Consider the following 22,792-nt stretch of genomic DNA (forward strand, 5'->3'; position numbering starts at 1 on the left):
GGAAAAGAGTAGAATTCCCAATAAGCAAAACCACAAAGAATTTTTTTATTAAAACAGATAATAACTATAAGGACTACATTGTGCTGGACAATCTGTCCTTTTACAAAATGTGACTTGTTACTTATAGTATTTTTCAGATACAATACCACAAGTCAATTCCATGGGTGAATGAATACCATGGGTGGATGTCATAATACCACAGGTCAATTCCATGGGTTAATGAATACCATGGGTGGATGTCAAAATAACATGGGAAAATACCATGGGTGAATGAATACATGGGGTGGATGTCACTTACAATAGCATGCGTGGATGCCACTTACAATACCAAGGGTAAATTCCATGGGTGGATGAATACCATGGGTTGATACCATTTTCCATTCAGATCAATAAGTGAATTAAATGGTTAAAATTTAAAAAAAAATGGCATATACTTGCTAATACTTAAAAGTGGCTTGAGTTTCATGACATGTGTAGGTCATTTGGAAGCTTCCAAGGCACCCTTAAATGGCCTCCAATGCTCAAATTCGAATTCCCTTTAAGATATGGAAGAATATTTGGATAAAGGTCAAAGAGGATATGTGTCTCATCATTACCTATTTGATAACTCTATGAGATTTTTTAGTGATCCAGGGAGAGAATAATGGACCTCCATTAATGAGGTAGCTTCTTATGTTTTTGTATAAATAGGAGAGCCTTCTCCTTTCAAAGGCATGTGTAACGTTGGAGATACTCAAGTGGAGAGTTAAGATTACTTATGAATGGAATTTAGATTTAGAACCGTGCTCATGAGCGATGTTCACCTTGATTGGTAATGCTTGCACTGGGAGCCTCTCAACTTGCCATATCTAATGCTTTTGGATTAGGCACCTACAATGTGTGAGATTTATTGTTTTTCATACATTAAGATTTATTACTCTCATAGATTAAGATTTATTTTCTTTCATATCTTTTCCTGTGTGAGAGGTTAAGGGTGATTGTTTTTATTTGCTTTCTTCCTAGAAGATAAGAGCATTTGATTTTATTTTCTTTCATATCTTTTCATGTGTGATAGGTTAAGAATGATTGCTTTTGCTTTCATTTCTGAAAGAGTGGTGTGCTTTTCAATTCCATCAAGATTTAAAGATTAAGATCTCAATTCCGCTCGCTGTACTATAATTGTACTATAATTTCTTTTAAGTTGATTGTTGAATTAGAATAGGAGAATTTGGTTTGTCATTATTTGATTTTGTAGTTAGGTTAATCTAAATTGAAAGTTAATTTCTAGCATATATAGTGCACACACACTTCACAAGTTTTACGAAACCCTCGGGTTGACAAGTAAATGATAGATTAATTTGCCTTAACATTTTGGCACCACTGCCGGGGAAGTGTTCATAGGAACTAGCTTTCAGTCTAGAGTTCATTTTTCAGTTTTTTTCCTAGATGTATGATTAAAGCATGTAGATGCATAAATCATTTAGCTGCATGTCATTTTTATAAAAAAATATAAAATTTTTGATATTAACTAGTTATGGACAAAGGATCTAGAATGCAGATCAAACATTCTTTGGAGCACAAGGACTACATTGAGGAATGGTATTGAAATGTGATTGTGGCACGACATTCATCTGTTTTTCAAGGGATATTAACGACAAATCCAAAGGTTAAAATGATTTTTCATGTCCCCATGCACAATCAGGTACATTTTGAAAATTTGGATATAAACATTTTAGAAAGTTTAATCCATTAATGGCTCCATTGGAAACATTCATATACTTAAAAGTTAAAAATTGTATCATTATATATTAAAATTATAAATTATATATATATATATATATATATATATATATATATATATAGATATATATATATCTATATATATACATACATATATCTTTCAAGTAAATAAGTTAGGAAAAATAAAATCAAGCTTGATTACAATTTTTTTAAGTTTATTGCATTTTTTTAAAGTTTTTAGACTTTAAAATCTTTTAGAATTTTATTTATTTTCTTGCATTTTTTCATTAACATCACAAATATTTTCAATAAAAGAATAAAATCATATTTTGATTTTAATTAATTCAAATAAATAAAAATCATGTTATATTTTTAATTAAAAAAAAGCATATATATATATATATATATATATATATATATATATATATATATATAAATATATATATATATATATATATATATATATATATATATATATATATATATCTTCATGATAAATGAATAAAGAAAATTTGTATAATTATGTTTAAAAATTATTTGTTTAAATTATTTTTTTAGAAAATTGACAAATTGATAACTGGCTCCCATGCAACCTGCAAAGAAAAAATTTGCATTAGCTTGGAATCCAAAATTCAAAAATCCATCATAATAAAAAAAATAAAAAATGAAATCCTGCTCGAAGGGGCTCTGGTTTGTGCAACATAGCTCAAAAATAGTTCTAAATTCTAATATTATTTGCATGTGTTCTAAATTGTATCATACGAGCCAGCTAGTCTGGTCATTCACACCAAAAAAGGGTCGAATTAGATTGGTAGGGTGGTTCTGTTATGATCCAACTGCTTTGGTAGGTTTAGCTGGCCAGATTGACTTGTTATGGTTTGTAGTGACCTTCAAAACGTTGTGTCATGTTCTTCAACACCATTTTCATCCAAATCTTAGTTCGACACTTGCTTGTTGACAGCCTTGTTTTCAGGTTCCAATAAAATCATTCTGAAGCCTTAGTTCCCTAAAATTGAGAACCATTAATTTTTTCTATAAAAATTCACAATTTCAGAAATAAGAATCGAAGCTAACATAATCTATTTGAAGAATAACAGTCGAACCAGAAGCTAGGGAGAAGTTGATCAAGCTCTTCACAACGGATCTTCTAGACGGTAGTTTTGTGGCTTCCATTCATGGCTTTGATGAAGTTTTTCATGTGGCCAGTCCTATCGACTTCGTCCCTAAAGATCCCCAGGTAAGTAACTTGGCCGCTTCAATTTTCCCAAACAAGATGTTGTTCACATATATGCATCTAAGTATTAATACTTAGCAACTTGAAATTACTGTTATGTAGAATGATGTCATCTAGCTGGAAGTTGACAGAATGCTAAATGTTCTGAGGGCTTGCACAGAGGCCAAGACCGTAAAGGGTATGGTGGTCACATCGTCTGTATCCATGCTTATGGAAGGAGAAGAATCAGTGCATTGATGAAACCCATTAGATGTGTAACGCATTATATGTGTATCTCCTTACTAGATAGATACATAACTCATCTTGAGAGCCACCACACAGCAAATCGAACCCAGAAAGCCTGAGTGCAATACTAGCAGAAGAAATGCGTAGTAGCTTATAATGTCAATTTTAAAACATGATTTATGGTCAAATAAAAACAAATTTCTAAAAACTGAAATGTGGGTTTTTTCTCAGAACAAGGTCAGTTACAATAACCAGAAGCTATTTTTTAAAATTCGTAACCAATTGGGAGATATTCGAGGTTCTTTGGAGCCTTACCTAGAAAATTGCGTGAGGAAAAAACAGTTTTTAATTAATTCACAGAGACAGTTGCGGCCCTAATCTGATCTCCCTTATCTACAGGAGGTAGATCTGCCATGGAGATACTGTGTAATACCATATCAATTATCAACTTGGTGAGCTAGATAGAAGCACTCGAGCTGTCGCTGCTATGCAATTTTGAAAGATGTTGAGAAATAAGTATCCTTAGTTTTTCCCAGCAACATAATGTTACAAACAAAAGACTACACATTATGGCAAGTTCCAATATACCGAGCCTGGAGCAACGCAACATAGTAGGAAGAAGAGGCATCAACAGAGGTAGAATAAGAAAGCGATATTTATATGGATTGAAGGGCTCTCGCAGCTTCTGAACTCTGTGTTCTTTCCAGCCCCCTCTGTAACATTCAATTAAAAAATATAGTATTTAGCTTGTGCTGGAGGACATCTTTTGTGGTTGTGATTATATATAAAATCTGTCATGGAGTCTTCGAGATTAGCAGTTCCAGGTTCTACTCATCTAGTTTCTCATTTCATTATTAAAGTTGTGATACTTATGGTAATATTGTTTAATGGTTGCACCTATGGAGATGCAGCAAATGATTTTGATGGTGCTCCTAGTCCTAGTAGGAGCTTGGATACAGGGGGCGTTTCTTCTATTTCTCTACCATTTATCTCCACAGTGGGAGGGTCATTTTTTCCATGTGTATTTACGTTCATGTTCTTCGGTTGAGACTAGAAAAATGGAATGGAGATACAACATCGACAAGACAATAAAAAAAAGGAACAAAGAAGCATATGAATATATATTTTAAATGTTTATTCTGTCACGTCCAGTTCCTGTAGACTCTCATTAAATAAATGTAGAATATGATACCTCCAAGCTCCCCTATTTCTATAATAAAATATAATTTTCAAATGTAAATAAAAATAAAAACAAAAATAATAATAAAATATTCTATTTGCTAATTTTTCTGGAAGAGGTATTGATCAATTCGAATATTGGACTGGTTATTTGTTCGTAAAAGAAAATGCACAGTTGTTTGTACTTAACTGTCTATTTAGGATTTTAGCTACAAAAACTACATAATGCTGCAGCTGAACTACAATTTTGCAGCTGAACCACAATTATGCAGCTAAAAAACAATTCTGCAGCTATGCATTTAACTCAATGATCTACTTGTCAACAATGCATTCTAATTCGAAAATCATGATCAAAATTTATTGGTTTTTTCTAATGATTATATTTTCAAGCATGATGGAGGAAATAAGAAGAACTATGAAAGCACTTTATCTACAAGATCGATTGATGAATTTTTTATTGAGGATTGTTTTGCAAGAATAATTAAGAATTTTAAAATAATATTTCTTTATCTTTATGAAATGCTATGATCCAAACATAAATTGAGGAAATTGTTTTTTTTTTTTTAGAAATTGGATTTATTATCACAATTGTGAAATTGGACTAACTATTTGAAATAAAAACACATCATGTACTTGTCAATTATGCAATTTTTTCGTATGTACCTAGAGAAATTGATCACTTCTCTTTAAACACACTTACGTTTGTTGCAATGTTAGTGCCATGGTTATTTTCAGGTTCCAGGACAATCGAAGAATTGGAGGCCAATTTATGCATGATTGATTTTATACCACCAATTTCAAGAGATATGAACCAATTGAATCCATTTCTATCATCCATAAATGTCATCATTTTTCCTCTCTAAACTCACAAGCTATCCAAGCATTTTTGCTGAGCATCGTCATCACCATTTTCCTTGCAAAGAGTCGCATGTTTTCCACTTACATTTTCCATTCACATTTTTCATAATTTCCATTCATAGAGACATTCGTCTCGCTTACATGTTGATTTATCCTTTTTCTTTCCATTCACTTGTTTACCCTCTTTTCAGTTTCCTTTCCATTAGATAAACCTTGATCCACTGCAAAAATTTTCATTCATAGCCCTTCCAAAATAATCATTTCATACTCATGTTGGATGATGGAGGATTCATTAAGGATTCCCTTCTAACATGCCTTGGCCTATCGAAATCAACACATTATCTAGGTTTAGGGCTAGATCCTTATTAGTACCTTGAGGCTTTTATACATCAATGACAATTTCTCTTGTTGACAATCATGGGAAAAGATCAATGTCCCTTGATCGTTGGATCTTGCAAGTGGCTTGACATTAGCTTATCTATTTGCACTTTGCAAGATGTACTTAGGTAACTTGGCATTCATTGACATTAATGGCAAGTTTGACTCACATTGGTTGATGACATTGATCAATGGATGGTAATCCAATGACTTCTCTTCATGCTTGACAACAACACATTTATCCACATGACTAGAATTGTACCATCAGGTTCTATAGCAAGTGAAGACTATATCATTTCAGCATTTTGCAACAGATACAACAGATTTAGTAGCAAAAATAAAGAATCCACTTTCACCACCTCATCCACTATTTATGCGACCAAGAAGCAGAAGAAATTCTACATTCTATTCCATGATTGAGCAATAGTTACAACTTCTGTACATATGCACATTTTGTCCACTTCCTAGGTAAGTAAAGGTATGTTATTTTCTAGCTTTTAATCATAGAATTCCTTGAATACTAAAATTATAATTTTTGGAAAATACTTCACCTATTTGCTTTCTCATTTGAAAAAAGAAAAATGTAAACACCTTTAGTTGGGGGGAAGGGACATCCATTTATTATCACATCCATATCACTTCATTCCATTTCACTTCATTTCATCCTAACATACTTGTCCTAATCAATTATGATTGCATTATGGTTGAAAAGTTATGTGATTTTCAATTAAATGCCTAAATGATGAGCATATTATATAGTTGATTCAAAGATGCATTCTTAAATATGTTCAATGAATCTTGCTGCAACGAAAAAACAAGGTATTGAAACACAAGAACCAATACCAATTAAGATTTGGCTATCACACAAGAACCAACCAAACATCTTTCAATTCAATGTATGACAAGGAATACTTTGCAAATCGAAATAAAATTTTCAAATACTATCAAATGCAAAGTTTAAGGACATATGATATAAGCCAATCTCATTCAAAAGCATATCATGATTAAACAATGTAGTAGATTGCATGAGGACATGCAATAACGTCAGTTGGGGGGTATGTAAAGCCTCCAAAATGTATTCAAAATATCACCCACTTTCACCTTTATCGCCACCATTTCACTCACATGTCACAACTCAATAGCCATATAATATTTCATTAGCCTCCATTTTCATAATTATATGGGTTCAATTTGTGTTTTCCAAAAGTTAATGATTTCTAGTATTATAAGTGAATTAAATGGTTAAAACTTAGAAAAATAACATATACTTGCTAATACTTAAAAGTGGCTTGAGTTTCATGGCATGTGTAGGTCATTTGGAAGCTTCCAAGGCACCCGTATGTGGCCTCCAATGCTCAAATTCGAATTCCTTTCAAGATATGGAAGAATATTTGGATAAATTTCAAAGAGGATATGTGTCTCATCATTATCTATTTGAGTTGTATCTCTATGAGATTTTCAAGGAATCTAGGGAGAGAATAATGGACCTCTATTAATGAGGTAGCTTCTTATGTTTTTGTATAAATAGGAGAGCCTTCTCCTTTCAAAGGCATGTGTAACATTGGAGATACTCAAGTGGAAGGTTAAGATTACTTATGAATGGAATTTAGATTTATCACCATGCTCATGACTGATGATCACCTTGATTGGTAATGATTGCACTGGGAGCCTCTCAACTTTCCATCTCTCATGATTTTGGATTGGACACCTACAATGTGTGAGATTTATTGTTTTTCATAGATTAAGATTTATTAGTTTCATAGATTAAGATTTATTTGCTTTCATATCTTTTCCCGTGTGAGGTTAAGAGTGATTGTTTTTATTTTCTTTGTTCCTGTAAGAGAAGAGCATTTTCTTTTATTTGCTTTCATATATTTTCATGTGTGAGAGGTTAAGAATGATTGTTTTTGCTTTCATTTCTGAAAGAGTGGTGTTCTTTTCAATTCCCGCAAGATTTAAAGATTAATATTTCAATTCTGTGCATTGTACTATAATTTTTTTTGAGTTGATTGTTGAATTAGAATAGGAGAATTTGGTTTGTCATTATTTGGTTTTGTAGTTAGGTTGATCTAAATTGAAAGTTAATTTCTAGCATATATAGTTCATGCACACTTCACAAGTTTTACAAAAGCCCCATGTTGGCTATTAAATGATAGGTAATTAATTTGCCTCAACGGGAATGTGCAACAAGTTTTGAGCAGCTGAAGAAGTTGCTGACAAACACTCTAGTTCTTAATATTGCAAATCAATATAAAGAGTTTGTGGTGTGTAAAAATGCCTTCAAGGGAGGACTTGGTGGAGTTTTGATATAGGGTTGACAAGTGACATGCTATGAGTCCAGGAAACTGAATGAGCATGAGCAAAACTATGTGACTCATGATCTTGAGTTGGAAGCTATTATTCATGCCTTGAAGATGTGGAGGCATTATCTTCTTGGTAGGAGGTTTGTATTGATGAGTAATCATAGTGGGTTGAGATATCTATTTCACAAACTAAATTTGAATGCCAAGTAGGCTAGGTTCTTGGCCACGATCAATGATTTTGACTTTGAGATTAGATACATCAAGGTTAAGGATAACATGGTTGCAGATGCTCTCGGTAGGAGAGTGCAGATAAACCACATCGAAGCTATGAGCTCATATGGGACATATTTAAAAATCAGATCTTACATGTAGGACACCATAATGATAGGTATAGGGATCTTAGGCACAGGTTACAACAGTAGGGTATAGGTGATCAGGATGTGGACTATCATCTCATGGTAGATGGCTTAGTGATATTCAGGGATAGGATCTATGTGTCGAATGAAAATGGGCTCAAGAGTCTTATCTTGAGGGAGTTTCATGTAAAACCATATTCAAGTCACCCATGATATTGGAAGATGTTGAAAAAAGAAGTTCTACTATTGGCCGAATCTGAAGAAGGAAGTGGCAGAATTCATGGATAGATGTTTGAACATTCAATGAGTGAAAGTAAAGTGTAAGCATCTAGGTGGATTGATTCAACCAGTTATAATTCCAGAATGGAAATGGGAGGTCATTTCCATGGACTTCATTACAGGTCTTCTGAGAACATTTAGGCAGCATGATTCTGTCATGGTTGTGGTAGACAGGTTGAGCAAGGTAGGTCACTTCATTTCGGAGAAGGCTACTTATTCAGCTAGTGAGGTGGCATATGTCTTCATCATATATATCGTGAGATTGCATGGTGTTATGAATAATATTATGTCAGACAGGAATGCTAAGTTCACTTCCAAGTTTTGGAAGGAGTTGTTTGTAGGTTTGGGGAAAAAGTTTTCCTTCAGTACAACTTATCATCCGCAGACAGATGGATAGATAGAGAGGGTCAACAAGATTCTGGAGGATATGCTAAGGATAGGTGTGCTTCATCATCATATTAGATGGGAGGATTACTTTCCGTTAGTTGAGTTAGCTTACAACAATGGTTATCAAGGGTCACTAAGGATGAGTCCATTTGAGGCACTGTATGGGTGGAGTTGTAATTCTCCCATCAACTGAAGTGATCCAGTGAATAGGGTACTTATTGGACCAAATATTTTGGAAGACATAGAACAAGAAATGTAGGTTATAAATAAGAATATAAAGGAAGAACAGGATAGGAAGAAGAGTTATGAAGATTAACATAGAGAATTTAAGGATTTTCGGCTTGGGGATCATGTGTATTTACCCATCAAGCCCAAGAAGAGCTCCTTAAGGATTGGATCATGTGCCAAGTTGGTGCCATGGTATTGTGGGACTTTTGGGATCCTTGAGAGTATTGGATCAGTGGCATACAGACTTACACTGCCTCTGATAGTGAAAATCCATGATGTTTTCCATGTTTCATTACTTAAAATATATGTAAAGGATATCGATCATTTTATTGATTGGTCTGTATTGCAGGTGGATCTAGAAGGACAATTCTAGCTAGAACCTTAGTTAATATTACAACGGAAATAACTCATGCTCTAGGACAGAGCAATCGACCAAGTTAAAGTGCAATGGGAGCACTTTGGGCTTGATGAATCTACGCGGGAGATGGTTGATCATATGTGGGATATGTATCCTTCATTGTTTTTCGGTGGAGGCAAATGAATTTTTAGTGTTTTTACATATTTATGTATGGCTTTTATTGTAAATACCACGATGATCTACGTTATAAAGCTCCAATAAGGAGTATAGTTGTCATGTTGTCATGTTTGTCATGATGGTTTTGTTTTTGAGCAAGTTGTTCATTGTAAATACTGCAATGAGTTGGGTTATAAAGCTCCATGGGCATTTTGTTTTGGTTGCCAGTGGGTTTTCTAGTTGTAGGTGTCATAGAACACCGAGGACATTGTTCCCTTAAGGGGGAGGGGTATGTAACAACCCGGGGTTAAAATTTCCTGTAATAAAAGTTAATAGAGTTAAAATAAGACCAAGGTCATGGGACACTTATTCCAAGCTGACTGTTGGGAAAAATATCCAAGCAAGCATCACTTGTTGTGTTTATGGCTAAGGGGAATTTGGTAAAGGCAATTGAAAAGGACTTAAAAGGGAAAAGAGGCATTAATTGGCATATTTTTTTCATGAAAGTAAAGGAAATTAAAAGGAAGGTGAAAGGTCATAGGCTACACATGAGGAGGAAATTGAAGGAAAAAAGAGGAAAAATGAAGAAATTAGAGGCATCAAGAATAAAAATACATCATAGCATTAGTTGGTAGCCTTTGGTCAATTCAGTTTTGGAGTTAGACTCGTAGAAGAGAAGAGAACCAAGAGGAGAAGGGAAGAAAGCAAGAAAAGGAAGGACAAGGAAGGAAAAGGAAAGCAAAGGAAAGAAAGGATCAAGAAAGGAAAGGTTTGATTAGGTAGCTTCATACATGAATACTTGTAGGTAACAAATTGCATGTATAGTTTCTTAGTTGGTATTGGCATGCATGGCATATGCATGTGCACATTTTATTTTCTTTGTTGTCAGTGGCAAGTATTTTTTTGGGTTTTGACATTGGTTTTATCCTTGCCTTTCCATTTTGGGATACACATGGTGTGATGGGATTCTTTCTTGGTTGAGCTATGGATTGCTGAAAGGTTTTGGATCTGGGCAAGGTGGTCTGAAGAAAATCCCAAGGGTTGGGCGTGGAGATGGCTTTCTCTAGGAATCCCTGAAAAGTTGGGTAGAAATAGGAAAATTCCTCAAGGGACAGTGAAAGAATTCTGAGGCATCTAAGCTCAGTTTGGTTTTGTGATCTCAAGACTGGTTTAGGTGAGATTGAGGTATGGTAAGGGTGGAGGTGGTTTAATATCTGGATTCCCATGGTTGTTTATGGAAGTCTTTATCCCATTATATACCACATTCATGCTTGGAATATGACACAGTTGTGATTGGTTGAAAGAAAGATTTGGTTCAGCGCAATCTATGGTTGGGTCGTACATGGAATTCCTTGACGTGGTTGGCTTTTGCATATGGTTAATAAGAGCTAAGTTCTTTTTTTTTAAATGGGTAAATGTACTTGTTATTATGTGGCTTGAGTTGTTTTTCTATCATTATTATTTATCTAGTTATATGTTGGTTATAAGGTTATATGTTGGTTATAAGTATGGTTAATTGACAAATCTAAGTATGGTTCTTATCACATTTAACTCAATGAATGTCTGGTTAATAAATGTATGACCTAATTGGTATTATGAAAACTATTGTGAGAAGGCATAAACCCTTCTTGTTAAATATTAGATAAGTTTTCAAATCCTTATGTTCATATATGCATTCATGACCTGTAGGTTGCATGTTCACCATGTGTTTGAAGGAATGTCAGTCCCAGTTGGGAGGGTTGAAGTTAAGTCTTGGTTCATGTTTTTGTTTATAAGTTTTGTTTCTATGTCATTTTTCATTTCTGGAAGTTCCACTTAGTTATGGGCATAGGCTTGAGTCCTGGCCCTCAAAAAGTGGCTCAAAATTTAGGGTCGTTGGCATAGAATTAACAGGAAAATTCCACATTCGCATGGAGGCAAGGTTATCAATGCAAATAGATGGCTATAGTCGCTTTCATGCCTTGGAAAGGGAGTGGTTGGGTATCTAGATTTGTGAAAAATATATTTATCCTAGGGGTTCGACACCTAGAGGGGTTGGGTTGCTCGTGTACGTCTTGTAGCACCTAAGGGAAGTAAGTAAGTTCTTATTTTGTCAACTCCATTTACTTACGGTCATATAGGAGGCTGAGTCTTATCATAGTTACCCTCTGATCATGTTTACCCCAAGTAAACCGGTGAAGGTGGGTAAATGTGGGAGGAGGCGGTTATAGTTTCTCCCTTAGGAATCTTAGTTTCCTTATTAGATTGAGAGTTTTCTCCATCTATGCAATCAAGAGCCCTTGTTTTTCATTTTCCTTTTTTGTTACCATCCTTCATTGTAAGCACATAGGGTGTATAAGGATTAAGATCCCAAATGTGTATGAGATGATTCTTCTCATGTATTAAGGACTCATTAAATTCATCCAAATATGGCTCCTTCTAATTCTTATACATGGAGAGTTTATCAATATGGAAAGAAGAAACAAAGATAAATATTGAGGAATTATTATAGAAAGTACATAAATGATAAGTTGTTCCTCCTTCCTATCTATCCCATAAGATTTTACCCATGTCATCAAAGTCTTAAATCTTGAGAATAAGTCCTATAGGGTTTTAAATTGTTGGGATCTAGAGAAATCAACTCATTTTCTGATTGAGGCCCACCCAACTCATCTTTCTTGCAAAATAGTCTTTCCATTCTTTCCAAACTTCCTTACGTGTTAAGCATGACTCAAAATCAAAGATTTGATTAGGGAAGATAGAAAAATAAAGTTTTCCATAGGCTTCATCCATCCCATTGAATTATTTATATTTATCAATGGTTGATATAGACTTAGTTTCAGTACCCATTGCAATCCTATAGAGTCACTTACTACACAAAAATCGAAGGATCTTTAATTTTTAGTCAAAGAAATTGAAAGGAGTAAGGATCAATGTGAGTTGGTCCATTCTCTATGGGTTATTCTAATATTTTAAAATATATAATAAGATGTCAACATTTTTCACAAAATCACTTATGCTTTGATAACATGTTTTATTTTATGCACAATCATAGTCTAAGTCTGAAAATATTAGATTAGGTACTTACAAAAGAAGAAAGAAGAGAGAATAAAACTAGTAAGAAATTGACTAATGTACCAAGGAGACAATTTGAATTACTCATAAAATCCAATGATATGTTATTGTTAAACATGAATACAATTTATAGACGAAGGTTGGGGTTAAATGTGCATGAACTCAATATAAATTCAAAATTAGTTTCCATAGTTGGAAAGTAATTCAAAATTAGACTGGAAAACTGAAAATTAGTAAAATATCCTAAAATTGAGTGAACTGGAACTAAGTAGAGTTATGAATTAGTTATAACTGATCAATAACTCTCACATGCAGAATACTAACTAGTTAAACTTAGTTAAACTCCACAAAAGGACTAAAAGTCAACTAACAAGGAGAGGAGAGGGAAACATTAGGGGAATATTTAGGTCTTAAATGGGTCTCTGAAGGAAAATAATAAAATAATAGTAGAAATAATAAAATAAGAGATGAATTTTCCAAGGAAAAGAAAAAAAATTAATTGTATTTCAACTTATCTTCTTATAGGTTTACTCAAATTTCTAGTGTGGTCACTTGTTCGACGGAAAATTATCCAACGAGTACCAACTTTGCATACTTTTTTGTAGACCCACAACAAGAAAAATTGAAAATATATGAAAAACCATGTTTATTTAAAGAAATATGTGTTTTTGTATATTTTCATTTTTCTTAGTGTAGATCTACATAAAAGCCATCAGAGTTGGTACTCGATGGATGTATAATATAATTCCACATCCAACGAGTGCCCACACTTGAATTGAGCAAACCTATAAGGAGATGAGTTGAAAATATGATTGAGAAACGTAGTTTTATTATTTTCCCTCCAAAAATATTTATCTTTGGATGAAATCATCATATTGAATCCTATTGGTTCTTTTAAAGTTGAGTTTTTTGGTCCATTTTTCAATTTGAGGGCCATTTTTTACCTCAAAATTCCCCTAATGAATGGTGGTTAACTGCTACAAGGTAGGGAGCAAGTGCATAGGCACTCTAGGAAAGAATATGCATGAGGTAATATGAACTTATGGAGTGGAAATAGTCATGTAATCCTCCAAGAAATGTCTAGTTAGTTCCATATGACATCCTAAGTGACACCCCCACTAAAATTGAACCTACTAAAAATAGAAAAATTTCCAAGTTATAGGGAATGTCTAGTAGTGAATGAAAGTGGTCATATGCGCCCAAATAATGTATGGAAGAATATCTAATGATGGCCAAAGTGTAGGTCCTAATGAGGTCTTGAAAAAATAGTGAGTACAATTGGCATAGTCCAGGCTCTATAGCTTTCGTAACACCTAAAAAATATGGATTGCTATTACAGAGTGCTCAAGCAAGACCATTGAAGTTTGGCTACTAAATCAATTAATTCAATAACCAAAACATACAGTAGAAACAAAGAGTAATTCTAGCCTTCTCACAAGAACATAGAAAGGGATTCAAGTATCCTTTCTTTAATCCAAAATGTGTACTTATAGACAAAACTTAGATTATAGAACAACTCCCTCAGAGTGCTTGAATTCCCTATGATATTATGCAACAACACCAATCACAATAGCTAGACACACTTGCCAAGCCATATAACAACCAATTGCTCTCTCTTTGAAAATCGTGTAGCAACCAAGGCCAAGGCCAACAGTCCAATAGCCAAGAGCTTTAGATGAACCCACAGAAAAGTAATGGGCAACAAGCAAATTAAAAAGCCATTTTATTCTGTGTGCCCAAATTATTATGACATTGTTGACCTATTCACATTCCACCAGAAACAATTTGTTTCTTATGTCATTAACCTCTTCATCTTCCAAAATTAAATAGATTTACCTCTTCTTAGCATGCATATAAACCAATTTCATAACTTACATCTCATTCTGACAACGTGTCTTGTAGGGTTTTTCCTATAGAAATGCAACTAAAGAATTTCCAATTTGGATGTGTCGACAACCCCATGCATCAGGAGTCTCAACACACAATATTGGGAGTGTCAACTATAGTAGTAGTAGCAACTACCAGTTGGGTGTATCAACAACTAACATAATATGTGTATCAATAGCCTTAAAATATATAGAAGTAACAACGCTTATTACAAACTCAATAAAAATTGTTTTTGGTTCATGAGGATTGCCCGAAGCCAAGGATGCTCTTGCATCATACACCCTTGGTAAGAAAAATATAATCTACCAGCTCATGTTTATTTCCTTCAGAGATTGAAGTCCCTTTTATATGTGTTATCTCTTACTCAGTCATCCACACCACATATTCAAATCCCTTATTTCTCCATTTGCCCAAATACTCCAGATACTTTCTGTGGCTATTCTTCTTTCCTACCCTAGTGGCCATAATTTCTTCCACTTCTTCAAAAATCCTGATTGGTGATTGTTTCTTCCACTCATCTAGCATACATATCTCTTCACTAATTTCTCTTTCACAAAATTGATATAGATTAGCTACAGTGAATATCAGAGAGATATCCAAGTCTCTCGAAATCTCTAGCTTGTAAGCATTCTCATATTTTCTGAAGCATTATGCATGGGCCTGCCTTATTATATTTGAGCTTGTTGTAGATACCCTTAGGAAACCTCTCTTTCCTAAGATGTTCCATTACCATATCTCATTTAGTGAAAACCTTTCCTCTTCTGTTCCAATCTTCCTTCTCTTTATACTTTTCATTACTTTGTTTCAGTCTTTTCTTCACTTGTTCATGCATCAATTGCATGTTGTCTGCAAAATCACTTGCATCAACAATTTTATTTTCTTCCAAATTTAGAAATTGTATCAGATCCACAATACCCTTCGGTGGCTGCCCATAAATAATCTGAAATGGACTCTTACAGTGGATCTATTCACTATGTCATTGTATGCAAACTATGCCTATGCCAATACCATATCCCATTGGTTGGGATTCTCACGACTCAAACTTCTTAGAAAATTTTCAAGACTCCTATTCATTACTTTAGTTTGTCTATCTATCTGTATATGATAGGATGAACCATATAACATAATATCTCCCATCTCCTTCCACAACATCCTTGAAAAGTGACACATAAGTCTTGTATCTCTTTATGAAGTAATGGTTCTTGACAACCCATGAAGTCTCACTACTTCTTTGAAGAATAAAACAACCACTTCAGTAGCATCACTTATCCTCTTGCATGCTATGAAATATGCCATCTTAAAAAACCTATCTACAACAACCATCACTGCATCATGCTTCCTATGCATCCTTGGCAGTCCTAAGGCAAAGTCCATGCTCACATATTCCCAAGACCTTTTTGGTACTAGAAATGGATTGTACAACCTTGTATTTTGATTTCTACCTTTGGCTACTTAGAGAACTCTACAACACTCAACAAAATTTTGACATCCTTGTTGATGCTAGGGAAAAAATACCTCTCCTTTACCAGTGTTGTAGTCTTATTCATGCCAAAATTTTCTCCTAGACCTCCACCCTGTAGCTCCTTAATAAGATTCAACCTCATTAACCCTTGAGGAATACACAATTGTCAATTTTAAAATAAAAACCCTTATTGGATATGGTAATCCAAGAACATGGTTTTGTCCACACTCCAAATTGTTTTACTAGTTGTCCAAGATTGTCCAAAATTGACATCTTATACATATAGTTCCTTCATGTTTTCCAAACCGGCCACTTCTACTGACAAAATTTTGAGTAGAAACACTCTCCTACTAAAGGTATCTGCAACTTTGTTTGACTTTCCAAACCTATGCTTAAAATAAAACGTATAAATTTTCAACAATTCAACCCATTTAGAATGCCTTTGATTCAACTTACCTTGATTGTTGATATATTGTAATTCATTTTGATCTGTAAACAAGACAAATTACTTGGGAGAAAAATAGTGTCTTCACTTCTTCAAGGCCTACACAATAAATAAAATTCTTGATCACATACAGAATAATTCTTATTGGAATCATTCAACTTCTCACTGAATAATGTTATTGGTTTTCCTTCTTGACTTAAAAATTCTCCAATTTCTTTCCCACTTGCCTCACAGTCAACTTGGAATACTTTATCAAAGTATGGAAGTGCCAAAACATGCTTATCTTTCACCTTCATTTTCAGATCTTCAAATTCATTCCTTGCTTCTGCTATCCATTTAAAATTCCTCTTCTTCATGCACTCAGTAAGAGGTGCACAAATCTAGTTGAAATTCCTAATGAATATCTAGTAAAATCTTGCCAATCCATGAAAGCTTATCACCTCAAGTAGACTGAGGTGTTGGCAAATCTAAAATAGTCTTCACCTTTTCAGAATCCATCTTTAAAACTTCCTTGGAAACTATAAATCCCAACTACACTAACTCATCTTGCATGAATGTACATTTCTTCAAGTTGATCAACAACTTCTCTTTCTTCAACCACTACAATAATTGCCTTACGTATTCAAAGTGCTCCTCCCTATTTTTACTAAAAATTAAAATGTCATCTAGTTACACTACAACAAATTTTCCCAAGAATGGTTTCAATATCTCATTCATGAGCCTCATGAACATTCTAGGGGCATTAATCGGTCGAAATGGCATAACCACCTTTCAAACAATCTGTCCTTCATCTTGAAATATTTTTTCCACTCATCACCTTCCCTGATCTAGATTTGATGATAACCACTCTTCAAGTTGACCTTGGTGAAATATGAAGCCCCACTAAAACAATCCATAAGATACTCCATCCCTGGCAAGGGAAATGGATACTTGATAGTTATCCTATTAATGGCTCTATAATGCATGCACATACTCCATTCACCTGTCTTATTTGTAGTCAATACAGATGGTACAACACATGGACTCAAAATTTATCTTATCATTCCTCTTTCAAGAAGCTCCTACACTTGCTTATTTACCTCCTCATTCTCTGTTGGGGGCATCCTGTAAGGTTCCTTGTTTGGTAATATCGATCTTGGAATCAAGTCAATCTGATGAGAAATAATTCTCACTAGAAGTAATCCTTCTGGAAATTCATCAACAAAAATCCCTTGAATTCATCTAACAAGGATTTAAAATATGTTGACATGGTTCCTAATTTCACTTCCTTTGGAACAACCTTTGGAATCACTTCTAAATAGAATTTCACCTTTTGTTCCTCATGCAAAAACTCCTTGGTTGAACACAACATGATCTTGTTATTACATGTGTTGGTGCTTCCATAACTTCCAGTTGTTATAGTTGTATTTTCTAGCATTGGGGTGAGCTTGTATCATTGGACATCCTTCTTGAACTCGTGTATTTTCTTGACCATCATGGTAAAATTTCCTATTTGAATAGCCATTACCTTCCTAGAGGTATGTAGCATGCATCCATGCCAACTACATCACACAATAATTTCTCTTGAAGGCTATCAATTTGAAAATTCAACAAGCATTGCTTAATCACAACCACTTGTCCCTTTTGTAACCATCAAACTTTCTAAGGGTTTGTATGAATTAAACTCTTGAGTTTCAACTTGTCCATGACTTCAATTGACACTAAATTCTTTGTACTTCCACTATCTATGACCAAGTTACAACACTTTCCTTCGACCTTACATTTAGTTTTGAAAAAATTCCTTCTTTACTCTGATTCTCCCACCATCTTGTTCTAGGGTTTGAGCAATACTTTATTAAACATTAAATTTTCTCCCTATTCTTGTTGAAACATATTCACATTTTCCCTAGCAAAAGAAGCTTCATCAACTTCTATAACTTGTATTGTGGCTTCAACTCTTCTCCCTGAATTTTGTCATTTAGGGCACTAAAATTGTTTATGTCCTTCAACTCCACGACAATAACAAATAATTATATATTTTCTCTTTCCTCTTATGACACTTCCTCTACCTCTTCTAGCAATATGTCCACCTCTACCACCTTGACCACTGGTGGATTCTTCTTTATTTTCACCACCTCTATCAATCCATGCCTTACATATGCCTATAAAACCTCTTTCTCTACCTTTCTGCTATGTTTTCCTATTAGAAATTTCCTCCACCCTCAAGGAAATGTGATAGACTTCATAAACAGTTCAAAAATGATGTGTACTCATTTAATCTTGAATCAAGTGTCTCAGTCCATTCACAAACCTTGTGACTTTGAAATTGTTGTTCTTTTATACTTGGTCGAAGTGACAACTTGAAAAAATCCTCGGTGTACTCACAAATAGAGGTCTCCATTTGTCATAGTTTTTGGACTTGTCTATACAAATTATGATGGTAATCAACAGGTAGAAATTTCTCCTTGAACTTGATTCTTCGTGACCATCGTCTTCCAGGTCTTGATATTTTCTAGTTGATTATTTACTTTATCTTTATGTAGCATATCACACCATTGAGCATGACCTTTCAACTTTGTCATGGAAAATTTCACCGAGTTGGGATCCTAGACATTTTCATACTTGAAATATCTTTCGAGTTCTCCAATCCAATCAATAGGCACATCAGCTCTTAGATTTCCATCATAAAAAGAAATTTCAACTCTTGTACTACCTTTATTGCTCAAGTATGAAATCAACCTCATTGTTGGGTCTCTCTCCTCAGCCTCTTGTTCTTCATCTATTTCTTCTTCAGGCTCTGAATCTACTTCTGCATCTCCATTTCTTCTATTCTCCAACTCTTTTATTCTTTGTCTTAATTCTTCTAGCTCTCATTTTCCCACACCTCCTTTTCCTATTCTTCTCCTTTGTGACATCCTTACGAGTTGTAAATGTCTCACCAACATCCACAGACCTCAACCCAAGTTTTGTGACCCAACTTGTACCTTCAACACTCCTACTATCTCATAAGGTTTCTTGGTACACTATTACATGAAGCGATTCAAGGTGCAAATAAAAAAATGAATCTTTATCTGATACCACTTGACGTGGCCTAGGCTTTGTAGCTTTCACAACACCTACAAAATTTGGATTATTGATACAGAGCACACAACCCAAGCCACTGGAGTTTCGCTACTAAATTAATTAATTCAATAACTATCTTAGGTCCCTATAATACTACTATATCCCCCTTATTGTTATTGTTGTGCCCATGTAGCTCCCATATTGTTATTGTTGTGCCCTTACATTGTTATAATTATGTAGGCTCTAATTATAGTGTGACCCTTAGACTCATATATATACAAAGGAGGCCTTGTCATTTGTATCATCCAAGAAATTTTCATTTATGTAATGTAAAGGAGGTTTCCCCATCGAAGAGGATAACTTTTAAGTCGTTGATCTATCTTTTTGTGAGTTGGTTGCATAACATTTGGTTTCAGAGCTTTGGATTCTAGGGTTTTGCTTCTTCAAATGGGTCATCTTGGAATTTTCAGTATAATATTTTTTCTACGAGGCTTCAGAAGCTTAAAGCTTTACCATATTGAGCCGAAATCTTGGTGAACTTAGTGTAAAAGTTTTAGACCTTAGTTCGCTATATTTTTGGAGATATCATATGAGGAAATTATGATTTTTGCAAGCTCCATAATTTTGTCTCAAAAATGTGACCTAGGGAAATCGACATAACTTTTGTTTCAGCCATCAAATTTGAATTTTGTAAAATGTGGCTAAAATTTTACAGACTATAGTTTGTCATGTAGAAATTTTAGGGCTAAAGGTTGAAACAATGACACATGGAATACCGTACAACTTCTCTCTACTGAACCAACCAATAATCAGGTTATTGTGGGAGCTTTGGCATAACTCTTTCTTGGAGAATCCAATATTGGTCAGAATTATAGGGTCGAAAAGAATGGTCAAAGAGATACCACAAGAAGCAATTTCAGAACTTGGAGATCCAAAAATAGAGAGTTACAACCATTTCAAGATCTATCTCCTAAAAGAAAGAAAAATGTGTGTATTTTTTAAAACAAATGCATAAATTTTGTTTGAAAAATCAGTTTGAAGTAATTCCAAGGGAATATTGAAGCATAGATATCAGTATTGGGTTCTAAAATGCCTCCTCAAAAAAATAAGTCTACACCCATTAAGCCCTCAGAAGTCTTTACTATGACGCATGAAGAGGAAGAACTGAAGCATGATATATGCAAATTACATGACCAAGTGCAACAGATTTTTCTCTCACAAAGAGCAACCAAAGATGAACTAAAAGGTGACATGGATGGTTTAAAAGGTGAAATGAATGGTTTAAAATCATACATGGAAGGCTTGCAGGAAGGATTGGAAAATTTGTTGCAAGAAATGTTTCTTGGTGGTGACCAGGTAATCCATGAAAATCATGATGATGACAAACAGAATATGAATTACGATTTTAGAGACTCCAATGTGGGGTTTAAGAACCACCACATTCAAAAGATATATATTAGGAATTTTTATGGAAAGGATCTAATAACATGGATACTACAGATGTAGAAATATTTGTATCTACAAGATGATAGCACATTATGAAGATACAAAAAACAAAACCTTCTTTATTCAATTGATAAATCTTAAACAAAAGGGTTCAATGGTGGAGCACACTTAAGACTTACAAAAATTGAATATTAGGGTAACCGATATTCCGAAGGAGCATAGGATTGAGGTCTATAGAGGGACTTTAAAAGACAACAACCAACATAAGGTTCGCCTTTTGGAACCTGATTCATTGGAGAAGGAATTCAAGGTGGCAAGAAAAGTTGAAAAAAGATTATGGCAACAAGGAAGTATACCACTCACAACTATAAATATGGAAGTGTTGTTGCTCCTAGCCTTCCACAACCCACAAGGATGACACCACAACAATTGGAGGGAAAAGGACAAAAAGGGCTTTGTTATAGTTGTTATAGTAATTAGCTTATGGGGAGACAAGTTATAATGGAACCATCTGAAAAAAGCACGTACCCTTCATTCCCCCCATGCTGAGAAGATATTATTCTACATAGATTGTGAAGAGGAGGAAGAAAAGGAACACAAAATATCAAAAGAGGAGAATATACACCAGGAACCAACCCCAGAGAAAGAAGAAATGAATCTAACCATATCTTGTAATGCATTGGCAAGAATTACCACTCCTCAAACTCTCAAGATAGAGGAATATATTAGGAAGAAAAAGGTAATATTGTTGATTGATTCGAGTAGTACCCATACTTTTATTCATTGTAAGATAACCAAGGAAGTGAATTGCTTCCTATATCTAGCACAAGAGTGTCATCTGATGGTTACAAATGGAGGAACTATAAATTACTTTGGAAAGTGCCATAATATCAAGTTAACCATGGGGGAATATGTATTTAATATTCCAATGCTTTCCATTCCAATGGGCGATGTTGGTGTTGTACTAGGAGTCCAATGGTTACAGTCTTTAGGGACGATAACTTTCAATTTTCAAGAACTTTTCTTGAATTTTTTCTGGGAAGGAAAGGAAGTTGAATTAAGGGGTATTGCAAGGGAAACCAGGAAATATAATTATCTCTAATGGCATGAAAAATCTTATGAAGAAATAAAAACGGGGTGTAATTGTACAATTATTCTCACTAGGGGTTCAAACATCGAAGTCATCTGTTTCTCGAGATATCCAAAAAGTATTGGACAATTATTCCAAGGTGTTTGAGGCTCCCAAAGGCCTCCCACCTATTTGTGATTATGATCATTTAACTCACTTGATTCCAGGAATTTTTCCTCCAAACATCATGCCTTATAGATATCCTTATGCTTAAAAGAGTGAAATTGAACATATGGTTGTAGAAATTCTAGAGGCTAGCATAATTCAACCTAGTCAAAGCTATTTCTCTACTCCAATAGTATGGGTGCACAAGAAGGATGGATCATGGTGTATGTGTCCACATTATAGGGAACTCAACAATATCATTGTTTAAGATAAATTTCCCATTGCTATAATTGTTGAATTGTTGGATGAATTACATGGAGCAATTTACTTCACCAAGTTGGATCTTTGTTCAGGATATCATAAAATTAGAATGAAGATTGAAGACATTTTGAAAACAACATTTAGATCTCATGAGGGTCATTATGAATTTTTTTCCATTCCTTTTGGCCTTACTAATGCACCTTCCAAATTTCAAGGTTTGATGAATTCCATTTTGAAACCCTTCCATAGAAAATTTGTGTTAGTACTTTTTGATGATATACTAATCTACAACAAGCCTTGG

This window comes from Pinus tabuliformis, chromosome 2_2, assembly GCF_031772625.1.
Source record: "Pinus tabuliformis cultivar Carrire ecotype Pingquan chromosome 2_2, CPIR1, whole genome shotgun sequence".
In the NCBI taxonomy this organism is placed as follows: Eukaryota; Viridiplantae; Streptophyta; class Pinopsida; order Pinales; family Pinaceae; genus Pinus; species Pinus tabuliformis.